The sequence below is a fragment of the Cebus imitator genome, unplaced genomic scaffold (assembly GCF_001604975.1).
Source record: "Cebus imitator isolate Cc_AM_T3 unplaced genomic scaffold, Cebus_imitator-1.0 Scaffold425, whole genome shotgun sequence".
Classification (NCBI taxonomy): Eukaryota; Metazoa; Chordata; class Mammalia; order Primates; family Cebidae; genus Cebus; species Cebus imitator.
In genome coordinates this window covers 618,233-632,338 of record NW_016107740.1, presented here as the reverse complement: position 1 = coordinate 632,338, position 14,106 = coordinate 618,233, and the positions used below count along the sequence as shown (strand labels likewise).

General features: G+C 44.3%; 1 protein-coding gene across 7 annotated transcripts in view; it reads right to left on the bottom strand.

Annotated features, from left to right (window-relative positions):
• Positions 1 to 12,983, bottom strand: part of APBB2 (amyloid beta precursor protein binding family B member 2) — a 405,358-nt gene extending 392,375 nt beyond the window's left edge. For 2 of the 7 annotated variants that reach the window (XM_017509868.2, XM_037731837.1), the window contains exon 1: positions 12,764 to 12,983. The gene's annotated coding sequence lies outside the window, so the exon portion shown is untranslated. The remainder of the gene's footprint in view (positions 1 to 12,763) is intronic. The other 5 variants (XM_037731835.1, XM_037731836.1, XM_017509865.2 and 2 more) reach the window with 3 other exon arrangements.
• Between the last annotated feature and the right edge of the window lie 1,123 nt (positions 12,984 to 14,106).

Below are 14,106 nucleotides of genomic sequence, written 5' to 3'. Positions count from 1 at the left end.
AAGTTGTTCACCTCAGGGCACCCACTTTTCTCCATCTATCCCAGACTAAGGCCTGAATTTAAACCCAGATCTATATGGATAAAGCCTCTATCTTCTTTAGAACAACATGGGCAAGGAAAAAGGCTAGGCCAGCTAGTCACTTGGCTTTGAGAACACACTCAGCAGGGTAAATGGGAAAGGTACCCACACAGTTTTGAGAACATCCAAATGAAGGTTCATTTTTACCAAATTAATTATCTCCAAAGTGCAAGTCAATAATATACATGGCCAAAAATATACCCCACATAGATCATAACCCAATTCACAATTTGAAACTTGTCTGGATAAGTAGCCTGGTGTCGGGGTCTGTGCCTTCCCTACCCCTGGGAGCTTCAGATCCAGCAGCAGATTGCACTGAGGTTAGAACATGCCCCCAGGAGCTTCAGTCTAGTGCGAATTAATTTCTCCTTGGAATCTCAACTATTTTTAACTGTATAGTTCTGCAGCATTAAGCACATTCCCACTGTTGTACAATGATCGCCACCATTCATCTTCAAAACTTTTCGTCTTACTCAACTAAAACTCTGTATCCATTAAACAGTAACTCTCCATTCCTCCCTCACCACAACCTCTGGCAACTGCCATTCTACTGTCTGTCTCTAAATTTACTGCAGGCAATGCATACAAGTAGAATCATATAATAGTTTTCCTTTTGTAACTGGCTTATTTCACTTAGCATATGCCGGTTCTCTTTTGTTCCCAGTTAGTCTCCTTAAAGAAACACCCTGAAATGCACATCCTTTAGAGGAAACAAAAATGAACACACAAGAATTTTTTTTCTCTTTAACTTATTGCTAACAGGATATAAAAACACTAAGGACGCTTGGGAAGGAAGAAGAAAGATAACGCCAACAAAATTATCCACAATTCCACCGAGAAGCCATACGATTTTTGTTTCTATTCATTCTCTTATAATATTTGGCTTTATGCAAACAAATTTTTTACAACTGCATCACACAGAAACATTCACACTGCATTCTTTAACTTAACCATTTATCAAAATGATGTATCTCTGAGCATTTCAAAAATTAGCTTTCAAGGTCAATACTAAGGTAAAAATAAATGTACTTTAATGAAAATCTGTACTCATCAAGCTCCCCTGCTATAGAAAAAAAGTTTAAACTACCTGAAGTTTTGTTGATATAAAGAAATTGTTCTCGACAAGATGGCACTGCATTGTTAATAACTGGTGCTGCAGAAAGTAGCCAAATGTTCAAACCTTCACAAATGTTCCTACAAAAATCACTTAAATATTAAGCAAAATTATATATATACTCCAAATGTGGCCCCCTTATCTCATCATTATTTCTCTCAATGGAAAAACAGCACAACAGGATCTAATGAAAATCCTGTTTTCTTTACAGGAAATAAAGATAATCATACCACAAATCAACATTCTTCTCAGTTTTTTAAAACTAGTTTTTCTTGCAATCCACATTTTCAGAACTAAGAGGAAGAAAAAATAAAAATTCAATAAAACACCTCATCTTATTTTTGTTTATTTCTACTTGCAGCTTGTAAATACACACACACACACACACACACACACACACACACACACAGCCACCAGGAGGATCTAGTACTAGTAAAGGAAAATGATTTAAACTGAAATAAAATTCAAGTCAGCAGGAGATGATTTTGATCATGAGACAATGATACATAAAGTGATGGAATGCAGAACTTCCTTTATTTATCTTAGTAGAAATAATCTCAAATCTTGGGAAAGGGGGCATTTTGAGAAAATGACACTGATCCAACTGCTAAGTCTCATGAATAAGAACAGTGAGTGTTAATTTTGTTTCACCCCTGTTGACATATTTTCTGCTCAAATCATTGGAATATGTTTTATTTGAATGCCAGAGTTTTCCCCTTCTGAATGTTGGGACACAGAGACCCGGGCCACAGTAATAGTATCCAACATATTGAGTGTTCATGCTTCCTGTCTCATTTTAGGGAGAGCACAAATGCCATAAACACAGAGTACATTAACAAGGGCCCCAAGTCTAAGCTCCCAGAACCAGAAGGAACCTCCAGGAGCAGTAAGCCCTAATTCTCCCCAGTACTCCAGGCCTGATTCCCTGCCTGTGTGGGCTGTTTCCTGGGGCATCTCCCTCTGTATCTCCAGCTCCATCAATCCTCTCCTCAGCCAAACTGTACTGCACCTTTCTGGAAAGTGCTCCAAGCATAAGAAATCAGCAGCCCAGGACGGATGTCTCCTCACATCCCTGACAACTGAGCCAAACACTCTTTTACTCTCTACATTGTTTTATCTTTAAAAATATGCTTTTCAAAAAGACCCATCCTGGACTTTCTCAAATGAAAATTTTCAGTGAGCCTGCCCCACCTTGTCCACTTTCCCACTTGCTGTGCAAAGCAAGAACCATAAAGATATCAGAGAATGATGTTTAAGCTACTTCCTGAAGGAGTACTGAAAGGCAAGTAAAGAACAGACAGGGGGGATGGTTGCAGGCAATGGGAACAGGGGATAAAAGCCGAAAGGCCAGAGGAAACCTGGCATGTTGTTAGAACAAGATGGAGAGCAAATCAGGAAATATGTTCAGTGCCTCATCAGAAAACTGAGACTTCATCCTGAGGGAGCCCCTGAAGGGTTGGAAGGACATGCCCAGACCTGCAGAAGATTTCAGATCACCTTGGAGGCAGTGTCCAGTAGCAAAGACCAGGGAAAAGGCAAGTGCAACCTCCAAGGTGAGAAGCAACTGAGATGGGAGGGAAGGTGGAGGCACACTTTCAGAAACCGCAGGCTCCGCGCAGGAGCTAGAGTCAGGGTGCCTTAAGGAATGGTAAGATGGAGGTCCCAAGTGCACTGTGGAATAGACTGAGCAACCCTTCTACTGGAAGCTTTGCCCCACACACTCCCCACACCCAACCAGGATAAGTGCTGGTCTGGGAAGCACTGAGTTTTTCTCCCAGTAATACATATCACATTGTACCATCATTCATTCTCAGCCTTTGTCTATAGACCCAGAGCTCTCAGCAGGCAGAGGCAGTGGCCATCCTGGTCAGTTTCCACGTGTGGCATCTGCAACAGTGCCCAGTACTTGGGAAGGCCAACTGAGTGAACAGAGCTGGATAAGCCAAGAGTCCCCTGCTCTCACTCAGGGGAGAGATGACAGTGTCGTGGGGAAGGAATTAGAAAGATACAACTGAGCTTCTTAATTTTTCTGTAGTCTGTTGATACATTCAAAACACTGAATGAACTCTTTCCAAGTCAATTATGTTATGAACATTCAACAGCAAAGTCCATAAAAGCTCATCTCTCTGTGGAAAGTCAGAAAGGATTATGGTTTGAGCACTTTTACAAGGAAAAATGAGGCATAATTCTAGGCCACAGAGAAACTGCCATCTCATTGAGATAACAAGTTTGCCTTCCTTTGTTTTCAGAATAATTCTGCAAAGCCTCAAAGCAGAGGAGGGAAACATTTCAAAGCCTGCTGACATACTCTGCATCTTTGCTTTGATTTTTAGGTACGATTCCAAGCAGCCAGATAATGTTGTGACCCAATTATGAGGTATTTTGGAAGTAGTAGGGACCTAACTTGGGAGTGGAGCTGGTGGGTGTAGAGGGAGAGTTACTAAGCAAGCACTACCACCTGCCTCTCAATCCTTCACGGGATTTTACAGAGAAGGGAGCTATGACAATCAGGAAGCAATGCAACAACTCCCCTGACCGGCTTCCTATTTTCTCACCATTCCCAAAAAAAAAAAAAAAAAAAAAAAAAAAAAAAAAAAAAAAAAAAAAAAATCACAAATATAATTCTCAGCCCTCTAGAGGAAAGCTCATTAAGGGCATAAATTTGGGTCCCTGGGAAAAAAAAGGATGAAAGGCAAAGCTACTGAAAACCTTAGAATCGAGAGTTGGAAACAATGGGAAATGAAGCCAATGGACGAAAAGGAACTAGAAAAACATAAAAATAAGGGCCATTTCTTACACCAAAGCATACTTAGAGGTAGTGCTACCTCTAAGTTTGACTGCCCTGGATTCTCCCAACTTAAGCTCTTTAGAGTCAAAAGGTAAGGTTTTTGTTTAAAACTAAAAATAATAATAGTGTTTCGATTTCACATTAGTTCTTATTTCACATCAAGTATTGTTCTATGTCTTCGTTGTACATTCACTCATAAAATCTTCATAATCTTCAAATTATATAAGCACAATTGAAATTCCTATTTGCAGATGAGCAAACTGAGCACTGTGTAATTCTGTTGTCTTTTGTCATATGACTATTAAATTGTAGACCTGGAACTTGACCACTAAACCCCTACTGCCTCCTTATAGGGCTATCCTGTGCACACGTTGTAGGATGCTACTAGAAGTAGTATTCTTAGCCTCTTCCTACTAGATGCCAGTAGCTCTTCCTCCACAGTCACAATGATCAAAATGTCACTGCCAAATGTTCCCCGGTGAGCAAAACTGTCCTGTTTAAGAACTACTGCCATAGAGATTTGAAAGGCCAAATCCCAAGTTCCCTTACAAAAGGAGTAGCAAATCCTGGGTGGTGGGTAGTGAAAAACAGAGTACAAGAGTTCCATTGATTTAAGGAAAGATGAGAAAGGAAACAGCCGAAGGCTTTGCCATAGTGGGAATTTTACATGAGGAGTCACTGGCCACAGCTCTTGCCACTCTTACAGGGTTAGGACAGCCTTCCTTCCCCTCCACTCCCAACACACACATGCCTCTACTGCAGCACCCTATATCCAATGTTCTGGTACATTCCTCCCTGTCTTCCTGAACTTAGTGCAGTGCCTGGCACAAAGTATGTACTCAATAAGCATTTGCTGAACAAAGTAATGAGCAAATGAAGCTAAGGTTTCTGGGTGTCACCAAATGAATGTCTCTCTTCACTAGTGTCCTGAAAAAGGTATAAATAGTCCTTGGTTCTTGGAGAGGACAAGAGGTTCTGATCAGATAATCTGAAGAATCTGAGTCTGAATCATCAATGCTTCCCAAGGTGTCTCTACATCCAAATCATGCCTCAGCTGTGTTTGCAGTGTGGTGTAAGATCATTTTGTTGAAATGTCCAGAAATTTTAACTGTATTAGTTCCCCCAGGAATGAACCAGCTCAAGAAACCTAACTCATGTTAAGAAAATTCTGAGTTATTCATAGCAAATTGGGATATTCAATGTGGCAGGTCAACTGACTCTCTTGCCCAGGACAAAAGTCTACCTGAGAAACTGAATGAAGATCAGAAGGGAAGAACAGAGCCAGCACCAAAGGGCAAGCAGGATGCTGCCAGGGAGAGGCACCATGCCCATAATCTCAGCACTTTGGGAGGCTGAGGTGGGTGGATCACTTGAGGTCAGAAGTTTAAGACCTTCCTGGCCAACATGGTGAAACCCTAAGTCTACTAAAAATACACAAATTAGCTGGGGGTGGTGGCGGGTGCCTGTAGTTCCAGCTACTCAGGAAGCTGAGGCAGGAAAACTGCTTGAACCTGGGAGGCGGAGGTTGCAGCGACCCAAGATTATACCACTGCACTCCAGCCTGGGTGACCAAATGAGGCTCTAGTTCAAAAAAAAAAAAAGAATTTGTTGTTGTTGTTTTGACACTCCTTCTTCACCCCACAATAGCAACCAAAACTAAAGGTGAATAACAGTAATTCCATGAGCAAATCACTCTGAAGCTTCCTCTAGCAATTCAAGGCTCACCCTGGATGGCATGATACTGCAGGAGTCCAGGCCAAGCTTCTATTGACCGATCACCACTTCCTAGAATCACTAAGAATTGCTAAAGTGCGTTGTTTTGCCAGAAAGAGGCCTGCATGCAAAGAATCAAATGTCAAGATACATCTCCAGGTTTATCTGCTGAAATTCACATTTCAATCACTTGCCCGTTCTGCTCCCTTAGACCCTCATCTTTCATCCTGGCGCTTTCCTTGTCATTCTCGAGCTATAATTCAAAAGTACTCACTGACTCCCAGGGAACTTTCAAAATTAGCTGGTACATAGTTCCTAGACTATATTCCTGGAAAGCCCAGAGGACCCATCAGTCGACCCACAAACTCCACATGTTGGCCTGGCCTCCATGACTCAACTCAATCCCAATAGCAGGCTTCTTTGCATCTCAGGCCCAGATTCCCAGACTTACCAATTTCTTGGACCATTAAGCTACCAGATAAAAATATTCCCATCAAATCATAAAAGAATTACCCAAAAATGAGAAGGGCATAATATCAGAGAAAAGGATACATCTTCTCATTGAACAATTGTGACATATTCACTACATCACTATCATTGTTGTGATAGGAACAATGATAATGATGTAGTGAATATGTCATTATTCATATAATAAATTATAAAAACTACTAACCAACAGTAAATGGCCTGGGAGTCTATTATGCTCTGCATATAGGAGATACTCAGTTACTCCTAAATTGTATGGAAACTGAGCTCTGATTTACAAGACAGGGACACATCCCATACCATCAGCAATGCCAAGCCTTCCTTCTTCAACAACGACATTTCCCTTTACCCTCCGGAATTCTGCAAATTCTCTCCAATCTATCTCACCCTCCTAAACATAGGTTTTTCCTTCTAGTTTGATTCCAATATTCTGCATTCTTTTTTTTTTTTTTTTTTTTTTTTTGAGACACAGTCTCGCCCTGTCACCCAGGCTGGAGTGCAGTGGCGTGATCTCAGCTCACTGCAACCTCCACCTCCTGGGTTCAAGCGATTCTCCTGCCTCAGCCTCCAGAGTAGCTGAAATTACAGATGCACACCACCATGCCTGGCTAATTTTTGTATTTTTAGTAGAGACAGAGTTTCACCATGTTGGCTAGGCTGCTCTCAAACTCCTGACCTCAAGTAAGCCACCTGCCTCGGCCTCCCAAAGATCCAGGATTACAGGTGTGAGCCACCGCACCGGCCTGTGCATTCTTTTTCATCAACTTAAAAAAAACAACACTCTTCCTCCCACTCCAAGCATTCCTGAATCATACTTGCCAATAAGTTACACTTCAGGAACTTAGGTTATTACTTAGCAAACAAAGTTTGCAAGATATCCACAAGAGGCAAAGAGAGGATAAAACTGGTAAACTTTGTTTATAGCCACTGTCAAGTCATTAACCAACAACAAAGAAAAGCTTTAATCCACCCTTCTAGCCATTCATTTCTTTCCATGTTCTCTTCCAATATTTGTCCATATGAATCTGTACATTTTATATACCAATAAATTATACATTGGGATTTTTCTCTCATTATAAAAGAAATGTATGTCCATTACTGAAAACAAGAAAAGATTCAAACAGTATGGAAATAGAATATATAGAAAGGCAATGTCTCTTGTAACTCTACACACAAAGAGCTCTGATCCCTTTAAACTCATCAAGCTGCTTGCTTCTTGCCCAGTTGTGTTACTTGACCTTTCACCCTCTCTGCCCTTCCTCTCACCCAGCTCTCATCTAATATCTGGAATTAATGCCCCATTCCAAACAGGGGTCCAGGAACCCTGGAGCCTGGTTATGATTAGAAGAACTAGAGTCACTGTCCCTTTATTATCAATTATTTAAATGGGATAACAACTCCTCACTGCCTCACTTAAAGGTTAATAAGGCTGAGTTTTGTGAGCCTCTTGAAAGCAAAGTGCACTAAAAACACCAAATGGGATTGGTTTCCTTTGCTCTCTGCCCCATCACAGCTTGCCACGAGGAGAAAAAAAAAAGCTCATGATGCTGCTAATGACACTGAGTAGATACATTTCACCAGCCACCACTCCTGCTTACTGCTACAGCAAACCACAGGCATCTGTCCAACATAAGGAGAAGGCTAACATTAAATGAGAATGAAAATCCTATTCAAGAGACCAAGGGCTGCATTTCTCATCAAGGGTAGAAGGCAGAGGGCGGGAGGTAGGAAAAGCTTGCTAAAATTTCACAAGGGTGGGCCTGGGAAGCAAAGCACAGGACGCCCTCCCCTGCAGCCTAGGCAGAGGCTTCTTTCTCAGACTATCTGTGTGCCCAAGAGCAGAAAATCTCCCCTCAAAAAATGCTCTGTAGTTTCAAATGTCAAATACACTTTGCCCAAATCTAATCATTTCCTTCTCTCCTTCCTAGACTGGCAGGGCCACAAAGAGTTAATTTTATGACAACCATTTTATAATAAATGATAACTAAAAGGGAAGTAGGAATTGGGCAAAAAAAGAAGGGCGTTCGACAAAGCAGTAACAAACCAGACTCGGGGAAACCCAAAATCAGCTCCAACTGATGCTTTAAACCAGCAGTCCCAGACAGGATTCATGGAAGACAATTTTTTCAAGGACAAGGTGGTGGACTGGGATGAAACTGTTCCACCTCAGATCATCGAGCAGCAGATTCTCATAAGGAGGGCACAATCTAGATCCCACACATGTGCAGTTCACAAAGGGTTCACAGTCCTATGAGAATCTAATGCTGCCACTGATCTGACAGGAGGTGGCGCTCCGGCAATAAAGCTCACTCGCCCACCGCTCATCTCCTGCTCTATGGCCCAGTTCCTAACAGGCTATAGACCTGTTTGGGTCCAAAGCAGTGGGGACCCCTGCTGTGAATGAAGACCTCCCTCCTCTAATGGCTGCATCACAGATCTCTAGACTGGGACAAGAAGAACCCAACAGACAACCAGAGAGTGACTGCAGCGCTCTCATTTTACAGATGGGAAAACAGAGACCCAGAGACGTGAACTGACTTACCCAGGTAACACAGTGAATTAAAGTAAGGGACAAGCCAGCCCCAAAGGCAAGTCTTTGGAGTCCCTGGTTAGTGGTCTTTCCTCCAAATCCCCCCACACCCTTTATTATGGAAAGTCTGTCACTCTGCCTCTGACAAACCATTTCAGCTGAGAGAAATGTCATCAACACAAACACATATCAGCATGCAGAATGCACACTAATAACACATTAACATCAAAACGGCTAATCTGGGTTTATCTTCCTGACATCTAATTTTATTTGTTGGTAGTGCAACATTGTTGAATATAAATGAACACAAAACAGTTTTAAAATCTGGATAGAAGCTTCTTGAAAACACTCAAACTATTCTGAAGATATGCTGTTCCAATCAAACTTAATTATAAATAACAAATCAAAGATGCTTTCAAAGAGAATGCTTATTGAATAATAATGGAACCAATTAAAGATATTCTCATATAAGATAAAAGCTTAAAGCTCTATTGCTGTGCAATCAAGGGTGCCCAACTTTTCAGAGGGGTTTTCTTAGACAGCTGACATTTATGCATAGATGCTTACAGCATAAGATGATATATACGAAAGCTTAATAGGATAATAGGACACATGATAAGCACTGAACTAGCCTGGCACGGTGGCTCACACCTGTAATCCCAGCATTTTGGGAGGCCAAGGCAGGTGGATCTCCTGAGGTCAGGAGTTTGAGACCAGCCTGCCCAACATAGTGAAAACCCATCTCTGCTGAAAATACAAAAATTAGCCAGGCATGGTGGCGGGTGCCTGTAATCCCAGCTACTCAGGAGGCTGAAGCAGAAGAATTACTTGAACTTGGGAAGCGGAGGTTGCAGTGAGCCAAGATCGTGCCACTGCACTCCACTCTGGGTGACACACTGAAACTCCATCTCAAAAAATAATAATAAGCATTGAACAAATGCTGGTTTCCTTAACCCCATGCAGGAAAATAAGTATTCCCCACATAACCAGTAATAACTTATTACAATACTTTCCTAGAAGTCTGTCCCACCCTGCCATCCCCCCCGCCCCGGGAAAACTTAAGGTGCTATATCACAAGGCTATTGTCTTTTTTAATTTTATTTATTTATTCTGAGATGGAGTCTCGCCCTTTTGCCCAGGCTGGAGTGCAGTGGAGCAATCTCGGCTCACTGCAACCTCTACCTCCCAGGTTCAAGGAATTCTCTTGCCTCAGCTTCTTGAGTAGCTGGGATTATAGGCAAGAGCCACCAAACCCAGGTAATTTTTGTATTTTTTGTGAAGACAGGAGTTTTACCTCTCGGCCACGCTGGTCTCAAACTCCTGACCTCGAGTGATCCGCCCAGTGTGGCCTCCCCAAGTGCTGGGATTATAGACATTAGCCACCACACCCTGCCAGGTATTTTTAAAGTGAAATTGAAAAAGGTACAGAGATATAACATTCTATTTTTCTTTCTTTTTTTTTTTTTCTTCAACTTTTATTTTAAGTTCCAGGTATGTGTGCAGGATGTGCAGACTTGTTACACAGGTAAACACGTGCTCTGGTGGTTTGTTGCACAGATCAACTCATCACCTAGGTATTAAGCCCAGCATCTATTAGCTATTCTAGCTATTCTTCCTGATGCTCTCCCTTCCATTTTTCTTAAAAGATAAATTCAGATACCCAGTAATCAGGATAGTCCACACATAACTATTCTAATATGCTGGCAAGGCTCTCAGTATTCATTCCTGTGGTAATAGAAAAATAAAAGCATTCAATATTCATATGCTGTTGCTTCTCTGGCGGCAGGAAAAGAAAATAATCATCAAAAGGTTGAAATGTGACAAAAAGTAGCAATTAAAAAATATTTTATGTTTGTACATGTGGATTCTTACAATATACAATAGTCTTTTCCCAAATAATTTTGGAATCAGTATTCATATTATTGCAGTTAAGTGTAAATGCCAGTATTTTACACTTTAGCTCATCAAGGTTTCTTTTTTTTAGAGACAGGGTCTTGCTTTGTTTTGCCCAGGCTGGAGTGCAGGTGCGTGATCATAGCTCACTACAGCCTCAAACTCCTAGGCTCAAGCAATCCTCCCACCTCACCATCAAGCTTTTCAATTACCACTTTATAAAAATGTGAGAAAGCCGGTTCACATTGGGCTCCTCGAAGGTGAATTTATTCAGTTAAAAGTATGCATTTGAAGAGGGAATAAAAGTACAGGACCTAAAAACCTTCCGTGGAAAGGATCTCAACTTTAGAGTCCTTTCTCAAAGGGTCTGAGTAAATATCTAGAGACATGGTTACATCCAGTTTATGAAGACCACGGGTGACTTTGGGGTCATCCAGTACATGGACAACGAAAGAACAGCAATTGAAATCTTGCATCTGTACCCCGCCTCCTTCGGCCCCAGGATCAGCCCACTGAACTCTACTGCCACCTGTGTTCTCTCAGCATTTCCCCAGCCTGGAGGTTTCCCCATCCCCGCCACAAATATCATCCTTTATGAACGATGCCATTTCTAGGATGCTGCAAATTATTATAAACAACTGTTGAACAAATATTGCTTACAAACTACAAGTTGAAAACGAGAAGGTTGCTACCTAAGTTCATGAAGAAATCCCCTTTCAAGGATTCCATCTGTTCCTAAAAGGCCAGTCACAAAAATTCTAATACTCTGCATTATTATGGCCATCTGAGGACAAGATCTGAAATCTCAATCCATGACAAGATTAAAAAAAAAAAAAAAAAAAAAAAAAAAAAAAAAAAAAGGCAAGATTTAAGAAAGCAAAATCCAGAAAACAACAGATCAGGCTGCCACTGTGTGTTTGTTTTTTAAATCAGTGAAATATTAAAACAAATGACAAACCCATGCCAACCTCACAAAGTTTCCTCATTCCTTGGAATTCAAACACCACTGCTGGCAACATTTTATGATAATCCTTTAGGTATTTCACGTAAGTAATTGGGCACAATATAAAGCCAGTGACTGAGGGACTTAAACAAACTGTCCCCTCCGAGAGCCCAGTTGGAGCTTCCGAGGCTGACCTTATTCTCCTCTCAATTTCGACCGTCCTCAACCACTAAATCCATCCAAAAACGTCTGTGACAGTCGTGGCTCTAAAACCGCGCAGAACTTGACTACAGAGCGATCGGTCGCAACTCCAAATACGATTTACCCAGATTATTTTTTTTTAATTCCTGTCCAGCTTTCCCTCGACTGTTTGCCCCGAAGCCGTGATCTAGACTTCTTCACCGACGTGGAGACCACCTTTCATTGTTTCTGTGGGTCTCGGCATCCCTCCCTCCGTCCAGCTCTGTTCTCACCGCACAAATGTCATTTCTAGCGTTCCACCCTCCATTCTGCCCGGCGGGCAGCGCAGGGCTTTCAAAACCCAGGGGCCAGTTTCCCCGAGTCGGTCCCCTCTGCACAGCCATTTTCTAGTTAAATGCTGTCTCTGCCACGGAGGGAAAAAAGGAACTTTTCCCCCTTATGTGTCTCAGCGGCTGGCCTCTGAACCCCTCGTGGAAAGCCAACCCTGGCTGCAACTCCCCGGCAGGAGTGCGCTGCCGCCCGGGAGGGACAGCCCAGCCGCACAGCAGAGGCCGGTGCCAGGACTAGGGGGTGTGCGCTCTTCCCGCCGGCGCCCACCCTCACTTTTCCCCTCCGCAGTCCCCACCCGGGCGCACCGCCTCCAACCCGGTCTCCCCCGCCCCAGGCCCTGCCAAGCCGGTGCTGCTGAGGGAAAGAGGGCGCCGGGAAGCGGGAGGGATGTAAGTCAAGGAGAGTGAGCCCGCAGTCGCCGTGCCACCGGCCTGCGGCGCGGGCGCAGAGCGCACGGGACTCCGCAGCGGGAGACCCGCTGCAGATGCCACGGCAGCTGCTGCAGCTGTGGCTGCGGCTGAGCTGGCGGCAGTGGCCGCGCAGCCCCGGGGCCGGCAGCAGAGGAGCAGCAGCCGGGGGAACCCGCAGCCGCTCGCCGCACGCTGCTGCCGCTGCCCGGGTGTCTCCCCAGCACTCTCGGGCTGCCCCGTAATGCGGGGCAAAGGCAAGGAAGAAAGCAGGGCTCACCAGCGGTGCGCGCAGCGTTCGCCTCGGCTCCGGCGCCCGGCGGCTCTGCTTCAGTCTCGCCCTCCTCGGAGCGCCCAGATCAGCTGCGGTTGCAGCGCACAAGCTTCCTACTTGAGATCAGAACGGGCTCCAGCGACTGAGCATGCTCAGTGCCGCTCCGCCAGTCCCGCGCAGGGAGCGGCGCCGACGAGATTCCACTTCTCCAGGCTTTGGCGGCGGCTGCGCGAGGGGAGGCTGGAGGAACCCGGAGGGGCCGGGGCCGAACGGGAGAAAGGCGGGGCCGGGGGGCGGGGGCCCAGCGGAAGGGGGCGGGCCGCGCTCCCAGGGCGACCCCTGCAGGTGGAGGTGGCGGGGCCTTCCGGAGGCGAGCTCTCCAATCGCCTGGGAACAAGCAGAAAGGCAATAGGTGCCCCAGTGAGACCTAAAGGCAGGATGTGCGGTGCAGCCCGGGTATCCTCTCCATGTGGATGGTGTCTGTCTGCACCAAAAGGCAGTTGGGTTACCTTAGCCCTGGCTTTTCTCCCACGTGCAAGCATTCCCTTGCAATAGGAAAATGTCCCCACAGGAGAGCTGCCCACACCCACACAGGCTAACTGTAAGTTGTAAGCGAGACCTTCTCCTTCCTTCTGCCTCCTATCCCACCCCCAGGCATATGCCACACACACACTTTTCTTTGATCCGGAAATCACAACAAGATGACACCAGGGGAGAAATACAACTGCAGGGGAGGAAAAGCAGATTTTCCTTTCCACCGCCAATAATATTATCTGTAACTAATTCTAACTGTGCAAGCAAGGCCCTGATGAGAGTCGAGTCTCAGTAAGTGGTAAACCGTGTTCTGCCCCAGACACTGTGAATGACATACCCAAAGTACTCTTAAGATTGCTATTCACCAGGGCAGCAGTTGTCAAACTGGAGCCTGGATCAGAATCGTGGGGAGGGTTTGCTGAAGCACAAATCCCCGAGTCGCAATCCAAGTCTCTGAATGGGTAGATATATGGTAGGGCCCCAGCATCTGTGTATCTAACAAGTTCTCAGAGGATGCTGATGCTGCCAGTCTGAAAACTGTACACTTTGAGAACCCAATCCATACACAAACACATAGTCCTACCAAGGATCGCGAATAAAAAACTCACATGATTCTTCCTGTGATGACTGTATGCAGTGGAGGTGGGCATTACTTTATTCTTTCCTGCATGAATTCATTAAGGATCCACCAGGTCTTGTACTAGGTTTGAGGACAGAGTTGAATTTAAAAGCCCAGGCTCCTGCCTTCATGGAATTTACAGTCCGGACGGTTGACAGACATCTGTCAAATAATCACTCCAAACGGTCATTTCAAA